The sequence below is a fragment of the Eurosta solidaginis genome, chromosome 2 (assembly GCF_040869045.1).
Source record: "Eurosta solidaginis isolate ZX-2024a chromosome 2, ASM4086904v1, whole genome shotgun sequence".
Classification (NCBI taxonomy): Eukaryota; Metazoa; Arthropoda; class Insecta; order Diptera; family Tephritidae; genus Eurosta; species Eurosta solidaginis.
In genome coordinates this window covers 222,952,282-222,965,946 of record NC_090320.1, presented here as the reverse complement: position 1 = coordinate 222,965,946, position 13,665 = coordinate 222,952,282, and the positions used below count along the sequence as shown (strand labels likewise).

Genomic DNA, 13,665 nt, shown 5'->3' with positions numbered 1-13,665 from the left:
TCTGAGTTTAGTTGGATCAAGTATTTTTTCTCGATAGTATACATTTTTTTTGATAGCAGAGGGGAGCCCAAAATTTCGGTACAATGAGGCATTGTGTAAAGCTCGAAACCCAGTCGAGAGACTTTTTGGTGTTCTCAAAGGAACATGGCGATGCCTATCACAGCAAAGGACTCTTTTGTATCATCCAGGATTTACTGGTAGAATAGTTAACGCATGCGCAGTGTTGCATAACATCCGATTAAGTGAACCCATACACGAGCCTGACACTGAATACTTAGATCAAAGCCCAAGTGATAGCAGTGTTAATCAAGGCGCACCCTCTTCAATAGCGAAACGTGTTCAAGACCGACTTATTGCTAATTACTATACTTAAATACAGACTTAAGAAACTTATAAATAAAAAAAATCTACAGGAATGTAAAGCAAACATTTTGGCATTTTATTTTATATTTGGTCTAATTTGGTAGCGAAAACTTCCATCATACCGAACAGTCAAACTTAACAATATCATTTCAATAGAAACGAATTTCGTGTCCTTTAAAATTAAAATAAATACTTATGAAGTTTTAACACAGCTCAATTTTATACATATAACATTTATTTGAATGTAAAAAATTCATTCATTCGTTTACATATATCGATTTCTTTTGGAAATTATTTTAAAAAATAGCTACTTTGGTAGTAAAAACTTCGATTCGGTATCGTCAAACTTAACAATATCACTATCAAACAATATCAATAACCAGCTAATCCCGAAGTTTCCATTAAAAAGTCCTACATTCGACTTAACTGCTCAGCTGTGGTACGGCTTCTCCTTTGATTGGTATTAATTGATGACGCCATTCTATTTTAATATGAGAAATTTGTTTTGTGGAGAAATATGAAATTAATTCCGCATTTACTTGCCTTTTGTTGATAACGCAAACTGTATCTCAAAACTTGCACAATAATAACTTTTAAAAGCAGTTAGTATACGGAATTTGTTTATTTTTGGCATTCCTTTTGTGCTTTTCGCATTTATTAGTAGTGAATAGTACAATCGATAAGGCAAGCGACAAAATCGTAAATTAAAATCTCGACAAATCGCATCGTTATAAGTTAGTGAATTCCACTACTGGTCCACCTTTATAACGACTTCCCGAAAAGGCGTCTCCCTTTTGAAATACTCGTTAACACCTTTCATTTGATACCCATATCGTAAAAAAATTCTAAAGTCACCCCTGGTCCACCTTTATGGCGATATCTCGAAAAGGCGTTCACCTATAGAACTAAGTACCACTCCCTTTTAAACTACTCATTAACACCTTTCATTTGATACCCATATCGTACAAACAAATTCTAGAGTCACCCCTGGCCCACCTTTATATCGATATCTCGAAAAGGCGTCCCCCCATAGAACTAAGGCCCACTCCCTTTTAAAACACTCATTAACACCTTTCGTTTGATACCCTTATTGTACAAACGCATTCTAGATTCACCCCTGGTCCACCTTTATAACGATATCCCGAAAAGGCGTCCACCTATAGAACTAAGCCCCACTTCCTTTTAAAATACTTATTAACACGTTTCATTTGATACCCATATCGTACACACAAATTCTAGAGTCAGCCCTGGTCCACCTGTATGGCAATATCTCGAAAAGACGTCCACCCATAGAACTAAGGCCCACTCCCTTTTAAAATACTCATTAACACCTTTTATTTGGTACCCATATCGTACAAACTAATTCTAGAGTCACCCCTGGTCCACCTTTATAACGATATCCCGAAAAGGCGTCCACCTATAGAACTAAGGCCCACTCCCTTTTAAAATACTCACAAACACCTTCATTTGATACCATATCGTGCAAACAAATTCTAGAGTCACCCCTGGTCCACCTTTATGGCAATATCTCGAAAAGGCGTCACCCCATAGAACTAAGGCCCACTCCCTTTTAAAACACTCATTAACACCTTTTGTTTGATACCCTTATTGTACAAACTCATTCTAGGGCCACCCCTGGTCCACCTTTATAACGATATCCCGAAAAGGCGTCCACCTATAGAACTAAGGCCCACTCCCTTTTAAAATACTCATTAACACCTTCATTTGATACCCATATCGTATAAACAAATTCTAGAGTCACCACTGGTCCACCTTTATGGCAATATCTCGAAAAGGCGTCAACCCATAGAACTAAGGCCCACTCCCTTTTAAAACACTCATTAACACCTTCCGTTTGATACCCTTATTGTACAAACGCATTCTAGAGTCACCCCTGGTCCACCTTTATAACGATATCCCGAAAAGGAGTCCACCTATAGAACTAAGCCCCACTTCCTTTTAAAATACTTATTAACACCTTTCATTTGATACCCATATCGTACAAACAAATTCTAGAGTCAGCCCTGGTCCACCTTTATTGCGGTATCTGGAAAAGGTGTCCACCTATAGAACTATGGCCCACTCCCTCTTAAAATACTCTTTAATACCTGCCATTTGATACGCATGTCATACAAACACATTCCAGGGTTACCCTAGGTTCATTTTCCTACATGGTGATTTTCCCTTATTTCGTCTCCATAGCTCCCAACTGAGTATGTAATGTTCGGTTGCACCCGAACTTAGCCTTCCTTACTTGTTTTAAATTAATTTTTGCTAACGTAAACAAATTTTATTTAATTTATATTTGTTTTTATTAATTCGGCACCCGCCGCGTTACGCGCAGCGTGCGTGCATACATATAATTATAAGTTAATTATATTAGGAAGCAAAAATGTATTTAAAAATATATTCGAACAACAACTTAATTTATAAAGTCTTTTTCTTTTTTATTTCTTTACATTTAATTCAACTTTAACGAATACACTTCCAGCATCAAGCCACTGGGATACATCGCAGATTATGGGAGCAGTAGCATCAGGAGTTTCCTTAGACGTGATTATTTTTTCCTCGTCGAAAGCCTCGATGTCTATCCACTCCGCGTTTTGCGCGGTCTCCTGGATAGGACCTGCAGAGGTCGCACGCGAGACACGTCCACTGCATTACCGTGCACGTCTTTCTGATGATTTTTCATGGAAATTTTTGACGCGAAATAAATTCCACTAAAAAATTGCAAGATGTTCTAGAGATTATTGACTACGTGACAAAATCTAAATCCCTCCCCTTCCCCCTGGACCAGGTGTAATACCTAAAGACACACCCCCCCCCCCCCCCCCTTTAAAGGGGTCAGGTAATTTGGGTATGTTCCCTAATATGTGTTCCAAATACGAGCCAAAGCGAACCACAAATACGATTTTTTTGAATATCTCAATCTCTGCGCCATCTAGCGCAGTTTTTTCTTTTTATTGCATTTTCATCGAGTACTGAACTATACTCCAAGTTTCAGGATTGTAGCTTATCAGCAAGTAACTTAAATTTCAATTACAAAATTTGTAAACAACGATACACAGAGTCAAGATAAATAAAACCGTTTATAATAAACTACGGTTTTTTGATGTTGCATATTTGCAATGACGTAGCAAATGCATAATCGTGTATTTCGTTAGTGTATTGTGAAAATTATGCAACGTAAGTTTGCAATTCAATGATGCTAGACCATTTGCAGAAAATCCTGATCTCCCTTAATAATGTCATTATTTTTATTTAGTGAATATTTTAGCCAAATCTAACGTTTTAATCGTTTGTTTTGATTTTTTTTTTGTGTTTTTTGAGATATTTGCTCTAGATTGCACCTGCTTGCCCCATCTGCTTTAGACAGACAGCCGCGACAAGAATTTTTTAGACATTTGTAAATATTAACATAACTTTGTATTCTCCAAAAGTTTATAGACACAATTTTACAGACCACCGTGGTGTGATGGTAGCGTGCTACGCCTACCACACCGTATGCCCTGGGTTCAAGCCCCGGGCAAAGCAACATCAAAATTTTAGAAATACGATTTTTCAATTAGAAGAAAATTTTTCTAAGCGGAGTCACCCCTCGGCAGTGTTTGGCAAGCGCTCCGGGTGTATTTCTGCCATGAAAAGCTCTCAGTGAAAACTCATCTGCCTTGCAGATGCCGTTCGGAGTCGGCATAAAACATGTAGGTCCCGTCCGGCCAATTTGTAGGGAAAATCAAGAGGAGCACGACTCAAATTGGAAGAGAAGCTCGCCTTAGATCTCTTCGGAGGTTATCGCGCCTTACATTTATTTTATTTTTTTAATTTTTTTTAAGGAAATATGTACATACGAAAAATGAAGCAATCAAGATTTATTACTTTATAGTACAAGTAAATACTGGCAAAAGGACCTGCCGAAAAACTGAGATTATGTTGTTGACATCACTCTAATATTTTTATCATGGATCTTATGATAGGCAAATAAGAAGACATTTCATTGTTGGAAATTTGTATTGCTTTTGCAACATTTCAAAAACGTCAATATACATAATTCAAAGACGCAAAGTAATATGACCACTTCTTTGTGGGCGTAGAGCAGAGGTACGTCAGCTATCGACCGTTGCTTGTACTATGATTTGACTAACACTAGGCATGGGATACGAACACAGTAGGCCAATATGGTTGGCTATTCTCAATTTAGGTAGAAATTCAGGTGTAAAATGAAAATTTAAACTTATTTTTCATACAAGATTGTGTCCAATTCCTGGAATCTAAAAGAATAAGCTTTATTTTTTATTCACAAAATCCAGTATATATACATATATACCGCTCACAAATGTCTTCTTGCCTCACTAAATAATTAACAAGCGGCGGAAAAAGTCACAATCTACAATGAATTCACGCATTCATTTAGCGCTCCTGTAGGTCGTGTTTAGCTGCCTTTCGACCTATACGAATTCACAATGTTAATAGAACATCTTCGAATATAACGGATAATATAATTATATGTACTGTATGTGGTCTATCCTTTATATTCGAAAAATTTTCATCAACAATACGAATTTGTATAGGTCAAATGACAGATAAAGACGACGTATAGGAGCGCGAAATGAATGCGTAAATTCATTGTATTTTGTAACTTCTTCCGCCACTTGTTAATTATTAAGTAAAGCAAGAAAACATTTGTGAGCGCTATTTATACATATTGGATCAAGTGTATAAAAAATAAACAAAAGCTTATTCTTCTAGAATTTGACACAAATTTGTATGACAAATATGTAGATCTAATTCTAAGGCTGGGTGGGAGTTTAACTAATTTCATGGTTGCTACTTTAATTAATTTGGACCAAAAATGGTCCTCCCAACACCATTTGATTCGCTGATCCCTTTTTTCAATTCTGGTCCTCTTTAGGCAGTAGCCCCGATTTTCGTACGTTTCTTTCTTTTTCACTAAGGAAAAAATGCACAACTTTTATCAACCCACTTATAATCTTCAGCGTACTTCAAGAGCACGTACAAAAAAGAACAATATGGTTTTACGTTATATTCAGTGATGAAAAAAAAATTCGACTTGGATGGTCCAGATGGATATCGCTACTACTGGCATGGTTTACGCAACGACGTTCGAATAATGTCTAAACGTACATAGGGAGGTGGATCTGTCATGGTCTGGGCAGCTTGTAGGTCAGAAATTTCATTTGTTTCTGGCAGCATGAATGCGCTATCATACCAGCTGATATTGGTTTGAGGAATTCGGTATCCCGGTTTTAGCATGGCCAGAGCTTTGAGCCCAGATTTAAACCCCATAGAAAACTTGTGGGGAATCCTGACAAGAAAGGTTGACGATCCGGTCTGGTCAAGGACAGAATCACAAGCTCGTGGATGAAGGTTGCTGATGGTACTCTAAATAAGCTTATTCAAATTGTCCCACACAGATTAGTGGCTGTAATTAAAGACCAGGGTCGATACAAAAATATAGGCAATAACAAGATAGTGCGTTTATAGTTATTCTCAAATTTTTGTACGAAAAAGCGGATTCTGTTTAGTTTAAACGAAACATATTTAAATGTATTTAATGTTTTGTTTAATATGTCGCTGTGTCTAGTAAATACGTACACATGTACGAAGGTTTAGCTTCATTTATTTTCTTTATAAAAAATATATATGAAAAAGTACATTTGAGTTGATATTTATTTGCAGCACTTTGATGCTGGAAATAAGCGCTTTGGGAACCAGGTCGCCAACGTTGGTTGGTGTGAGACATGTACACATCCTAGAAATGTGAAAATGCAATACGCAGAATTAATTTTATTTTTGTTTGTGCAGTTTGAATTAAAGTAAAGGCACATATTCATCGTGTGCTATGTTTAATAATCTTTTATATAGGAAAATTTAGAAACAGCCTAAAATTTTACGTAAAGAACCCCCAATTTAAATAAAAAAAGTCTAAAAATTTCTTAGCAACCACTGCATCATATTTCCCCTTCATATTAATTAGCTGAAAAATGAAGAATATTCATTTCTAAAAAAATACTAAGCCGGTACCAGGAATATGTATGTGAATATAAGAAACTGGAATAAATTTCCATGTGTAAACATTGCTTTAGACATCGACTGCATCAATTTTTCTAAATAATATATAAAGCGCACTAACCTCCGACAGGAATTTAAGACGAGCCTCTTTTCGAATTTGCGTCGTGCTCCTTTTAATTTTTCCTACAAATTGCAGGAACTGGTCCTGCATGTTTTTCGCCAACTTCGAACGACATTTGCAAGGCAGATGAATTTTCGCTGAGAAATTTTCATGGTAGAAATACACTCGAAATCACTGACGAAGGGTGATTCCACTTAGAAAAAGATTTCTAATTGAGAAAACTTGTTTCGTATTTTTTGTTATTGCTTTTCCCGGGATTTGAACTCAGGACCTTCGGTGTGGTACGCGGAGCACACTACGCTGTATGCTGTACGCTGTGTCCAAATTAAGACAAACAAAAAAATTTTTTAATCTTTCCTATATGCTGTGCCATAGTTTTCGATCGGATTATGGATCTGTTTAAACTTTAAACTGCATATGAAAACATTGCGGGAAACAGTAGTTGATCGTCCTCCCTATTAATCAATATCTGAAATTGCTGTGTAAATGTATTTTCTTTTAACAATATATGTATATACAATGTACATTTTTTCATCGCCAAATACATAAGAAAAGCGTTAGATGCATGTTGTATGTGTATTTGTATATTTAACTTTTATATAGAAAATGGGCGTGGTAATCAACGGATTTTGTGATTCCTGTCTAGGGCAATTTTATTTAGAACAAGTAAGGAAGATTAAGTTCGGGTGTAACCGAACATTACATACTCAATTGAGAGCTATGGTGACAACATAAGGGAAAATAACCATGTAGGAAAATGAACCGAGGGAAACCCTGGAATGTGTTTGTATGACATGTGTATCAAATGAAAGGCATTAATGAGTATTTTATGAGGGAGTGGGCCATAGTTCTATAGGTGGACGCCATTTAGGGATATAGCCATAAAGGTGGATCAGGGTTGACTCTAGAATGCGTTTGTACGATATGGGTATCAAATTAAAGGTGTTAATGAGTATTTTAAAAGGGAGTAATCCTTAGTTCCATAGGTGGACGCCGTTTCGAGATATCGCCACAAAGGTGGAACAGGGGTGACCCTAGAATTTGTTTGTACAATATGGGCATCAAAAGAAAGGTGTTAATGAGTATTTTAAAAGGGAGTAATCTTTAGTTCCATAGGTGGACGCCGTTTCGAAATATCGCTATAAAGCTGGACCAGGGATGACCCTAGAATTTGTTTGTACAGTATGGGCATCAAACGAAAGGTGTTAATGAGTATTTTAAAAGGGAGTAATCCTTAGTTCCATATGTGGACGCCGTTTCGAGATATCGCCATAAAGGTGGGCCAGGGGTGATTCTAGAATGCGTTTGTACAATATGGGCATCAAACGAAAGGCGTTAATGAGTATTTTAAAAGGGGGTAATCCTTAGTTCCATAGGTGGACGCCGTTTCGAGATATCGCCATAAAGGTGGACCAGGGGTGACTCTAGAATGCGTTTGTACAATATGAGCATCAAACGAAAGGTGTTAATGAGTATTTTAAAAGGGAGTAATCCTTAGTTCCATAGGTGGACGCCGTTTCGAGATATCGCCACAAAGGTGGAACAGGGGTGACCCTAGAATTTGTTTGTACAATATGGGCATCAAAAGAAAGGTGTTAATGAGTATTTTAAAAGGGAGTAATCCTTAGTTCCATAGGTGGACGCCGTTTCGAGATATCGCTATAAAGGTGGACCAGGGATGGCCCTAGAATTTGTTTGTACAATATGGGTATCAAATTAAAGGTGTTAATAAATATTTTAAAAGGGAGTAATCCTTAGTCCCATAGGTGGACGCCGTTTCGAGATATCGCCATAAAGGTGGACCAGGGGTGACCCTAGAATTTGTTTGTACAATATGGGCATCAAACGAAAGGTGTTAATGAGTATTTTAAAAGGGAGTGGGCCTTAGTTCTATAGGTGGATGCCGTTTCGAAATATCGCCATAAAGGTGGACCAGGGGTGACTCTAGAATGTGTTTGTAGGATTTGGGTATCAAATTAAAGGTATTAATGAGAGTTTTAAAAGGGAGTGGTGGTAGTTGTATATGTGAAGGCGTTTTCCAGATATCGATCAAAATGTGGACCAGGGTGACCCAGAACTTCATCTGTTGGATACCGCTAAATTATTTATATATGTATTACCTGCCCAGATTTTAAGGGTTTTTTATTTCGCCCTGCAGAAATTTTTAATTTTATTCTACTTAATATGGTAGGTGTCACAACCATTTTATAAAGTTTTTTCTAAAGTTATATTTCGTTTCAATAAAACAATCCAATTACCTTACCATGTTTCATCCCTTTTTTCGTATTTGGTATAGAATTATGGCATTTTTTTTATTTTTCGTAATTTTCGATATCGAAAAAGTGGGCGTGGTCATAGTCGGATTTCGTTCATTTTTCTTACCAAGATAAAGTGGGTTCAAGTAAGCACGTGAACTAAGTTCATTAAAGATATGTTGATTTTTGCTCAAGTTATCGTGTTAACGGTCATGCGGAAGGACAGACGGACGACTGTGTATAAAAACTGGGCGTGGCATCAACCGATTTCGCCCATTTTCACAGGAAAGAGTTAACGTCATACAGTCTATGCCCCTACCAAATTTCAAAAGGAGTGGTTAATTTTTGTTCGACTTATGGCGTTAAAAGTATCCTAGACAAATTAAATGAAAAAGTGCGGAGCCACGCCCATTTTGGAATTTTCTTTTATTTTTGTATTTTCTTGCACTATATCATTACTGGAGTTGAATGTTGACATAATTTACTTATAAACTGTAAAGATATTAAATTTTTTGTTAAAATTTTACTTAAAAAAAGTTTTTTTTAAAAAGTGGCCGTGGTCCTTCTCCGATTTTGCTAATTTTTATTAAGCGTACATATAGTAATAGGAGTAACGTTCCTGCCAAATTTCATCATGATATCTTCAACGACTGCCAAATTACAGCTTGCAAAAGTTTTAAATTACCTTCTTTCAAAAGTGGGCGGTGCCACGCCCTTTTTCCAAAATTTTAATAATTTTCTATTCTGCGTCATAAGTTCAACTCATCTACCAAGTTTCGTAGCTTTGTCTGTCTTTTGTAATGAATTATCGCAATTTTTCGGTTTTTCGAAATTTTCGATATCGAAAAAGTGGGCGTGGTTATAGTCCGATATCATTCATTTTAAATAGCGATCTGAGATGAGTGCTCTGGAACCTACATACCAAATTTCATCAAGATACCTCAAAATTTACTCAAGTTATCGTGTTAACGGACGGACGGACGGACGGACGGACGGACGGACATGGCTCAATCAAATTTTTTTTCGATCCTGATTATTTTGATATACAGAAGTCTATATCTATCTCAATTCCTTTATATATGTACAACCAACCGTTATCCAATCAAACTTAATATACTCTGTGAGCTCTGCTCAACTGAGTATAAAAAGAAGTATGGTTATAAATAATATCACAACCTCTCGATATTTTTGGACACGTATTGGCAGTTGTTGTTGTTGTTGTTGTAGTAATGCTCGCCCCACCTAATAGCCGCGACCGATCACAAATTGTCATCAATATCCTCTAACGGGAGTCCAAGGAAACTTTCCGTTTCAACGGGGACATAAGAAGACAGCCCGTGGCGATTCTGAGAGCAGTATTTTGGCAGGCCTGTAGTTTCTTCCAGTGGGTAGTTTTTAGGCTTGGCGACCATATGGGTGACGCGCAGCACGTAATCGGCTGGCTAATTGCTTTGTATGTGGTCATGAGCGTTTCTTTATCTTTTCCCCAGGTACTGCCAGCAAGGGATTTGAGGATTTTATTACGGCTCTGAATTCTCGGAACAATTGCGGTTGCGTGCGCACCAAAATGTAGATCCTGATCAAACGTCACACCCAAGATTTTGGGGTGTAGGACAGTCGGTAGCGTAGTGCCATCGACGTGGATGTTCAATATGGTCGACATTTGGGGCGTCCATGTTGTAAATAAGGTCGCGGAAGATTTAGTCGGTGGCAATGCCAGGTTTCGCGAGGCGAAAAAACTGTAGAGATCAGGGAGATAGCCGTTTATTTTATTGCATAGCTCATCGATCTCTGGGCCTGGGCCTGTGGCCATTATTGTGCAGTCATCGGCGTAGGAAACGATTGTGACTCCTTCCGGTGGTGAAGGTAGCTTAGATATGTAGAAATTAAACAAAAGTGGGGATAGGACACCACCCTGTGGTACCCCTTGTTTAATTCTCCTTGGTTTTGATGTTTCGTTTCTGAATTGCACCGATGCCTGCCGACCACCCAGATAATTTGCGGTCCACCTTTTAAGAAATGGGGGAAGGGTAGACCCTTCCAGGTCTTGCAGTAATGAGCCATGGTTGACCGTATCAAAAGCTTTTGATAGGTCTAGCGCTACGAGTACTGTTTTATGGTGGGGGTATTGATTCAAACCGCAATTTATCTGGGTGCTAATGACATTTAGCGCGGAGGTAGTGCTATAGAGTTTTCTGAAGCCATGCTGATGAGGGGCTAGCTGCAAATGTGCTTGGAAATAAGGGAGCAAAATGGCTTCAAGCGTCTTTGCCACTGGCGATAGGAGAGATATCGGACGATATGACTCACCTACGTTAGCTGGTTTCCCAGGCTTTAGTAGCGGGACCACCTTGGCCATTTTCCATTTCTCGGGTATGGCAAAGGTGGAGAGAGACAGGTTGAAGACATGCGCTAAATATTTGAAACCCTCTTTCCCTAGGTTTTTAAGCATCGGAATGGCTATGCCGTCTGGACCCACTGCTTTGTATGGTTTAGCGCGACCAATGGCGTCCTCAACCTCTCTAGCGGTGATGGTGATTGGTGACGCGCTGAATTTGTGTTTATGTGCGTGTCTATTGGCTCTCCGTCTATCTTTGTCGACCGTAGGATGCATTATATATTGTCGGCAGAAAGCGCTCGCGCATTTTTCCGCATCCGACAGCACCTTATCGCCAAAGGCGATGGAAACTTTGTCTTTGTGCTTAGTCGGATTCGATAGGGACTTTACGGTGGACCAAAGTTTACCTACACCGGTAGAGAGGTTACAACCTCTTAGATGCTCTTCCCATTTCGCCCGCTTGTGTTCGTCCACAAACAATCTGATGCGTTGGTTTATATCTCTTATTTGGGGGTCGCCTGGACCAAGCTGTCTTATAAGGTCGCGTTCCCTCGCTAAGCTCGCGGCCTCCGCCGGGAAGTGGGGCCGGATTTCGGGAATTCTCCCGGCGGGAATGAAATGTGCCGAGGCGGATTCAATGACCTTACAGAAGGCACGCTCCCCTTGGCGGGCATCAGTCGGAATAGGGAGGGCAGCAAAGCTGCTGTCTGTTGCAGATTTATATTCTTCCCACTTTCCTTTTTTGAAGTTTATGAAAGTGCGTTTTTCGGTGACGATGAAGTCGGCGGTACGCTCGAACGAAATAAGTATGGGCAGGTGGTCGGATGCCAATGTTACCATCGGCTGCCAGTTGACGCAGTTTACGAGTTCTGCGCTCACGATTGAGATATCTGGCGAGCTATGACAGCTTCCTACCATACGTGTGGGGGCGTCTCCGTTTATTGTGCAGAACGTCGTTTCTTCTATTTGATCCGCCAACATCTCACCCTACTGTCCGCCCGCAAGTTTGAATGCCATATGTCGTGATGGGCATTGAAATCGCCTAAGATAATGCGATTGTTGCCAGTGAGTAAGGCCTCGATTTTAGGGCGGTATCCACTGGGGCAACAGGTGACAGGAGGGATGTAGATGTTGATGATTTCTAGATTTGCATCGCCTGACCGGACAGATAGGCCTTGACGTTCTAAGACATTGTCCCTGCGGTCAATGCCAGGATCAAATATATGATATTGCACAGAGTGGTGTATAATAAACGCGAGCACGCCTCCATTTCCGCTCTCGCGGTCCTTCCTGTGGACATTATACCCAGAGCAGGTCTGCAATGCAGATCTTGCTGTGAGTTTAGTCTCTTGAATCGCAGCAATGCGGATGTTGTGCCGCTTCATGAAATCGACTATCTCCGTAATCTTCCCAGTTAGTCCATTGCAGTTTAACTGCAGAATTCTGAAGTGCAGGGGTGAAGCCGCCACTCTAGGGGTAAGTGACGGGTGACTACGCCTAGGTTGTGGAAGGCCAGGACGCAATTGCTGTTGTGGCCTTGGGACTGGGCGCCTTTGGGCAAGCATTGCGGTACCCGGATGATTTAGGTTTGCGACCTGGCAACGTGGCGCGATGAAACCCGTCGAGGGGTTGCCGTCGCGGAGACCAGAACATCTAGGAAAGTGGCACCACCCAAGGCAGGAGCTGCATTGAGCGGATGTCGCAAACCTATATATTCTGTGCTGGCAGACGGTGCAAACGGAGGTAGGGACTAAGAGTCTGGGGGGGGGGGGGGAGAAGAAGACGGGGCAGGGGCCGATGCTCAGCATTGCTACCAGCTCTACTACGAAGGTAGTAGTTATGAGTGGTATCGTAGTAGTTATGAGTGGTGGCGCCGTGGGGCGCGAGCAGCAGCGGGGTACTTGTTGTGGCTTGCTGAGCAGCGAGGCTGCTGGAAGGTAGTGGAGGGGCGCTTAGGCGTAGACTACGGGACGCCCTTGGGCGTGAGCAGCAAGGAGCCACAAAAGATTTATAAAAGTTACGTGGACGTCGGGTTTTGGGATCAAGCCCAGAACAACCTGTCCGATGCAACCATCCCTTGCACGAGACACACTGAACAGAGTATGACCGTCCTAAAAGATTCTTTTCTGGCAAATGCAGCAAAACCATTTCTCAGGACCGGGGTCAGGAGACGGACCCGGATTGGGTTCGATACCTTCCCGGAGTAAGAGAATATATAGCAGTCCTGCTGCAAGGAGCTGCTGGGAGGATGACAATTTGTGGGAGAGACGAAACAAATTAAATGGGGTCACACTGAAATGACAGTCCTTGGTCGGGAAAAATCCCGAGTCGCTCCGGTACATAAAACCGACTGCCTTGGGAAGCGTACGTATTCAGTCAACACCTGCTGTAAGTCATTACCGGAAGAAGATACATACGTTTCGTGTAAAATTATTCCCGACAAGGTGCAAGCTGACAAAGAAATCGCAATAATACCGTTGTTAATTAGATACTATTGTTACAAAATAGAAATTTTCAAAACTTCTGAGTTGTAATGTGAGACCGTATGTGGTCGTTTT

At 40.2% G+C, this 13,665-nt stretch overlaps 1 protein-coding gene across 2 annotated transcripts in view; it reads right to left on the bottom strand.

The window, feature by feature from the left end:
• Positions 1 to 13,665, bottom strand: part of LOC137240619 (uncharacterized) — a 507,794-nt gene that overhangs the window by 230,445 nt on the left and 263,684 nt on the right. The gene's annotated exons all lie outside the window — the stretch shown is intronic.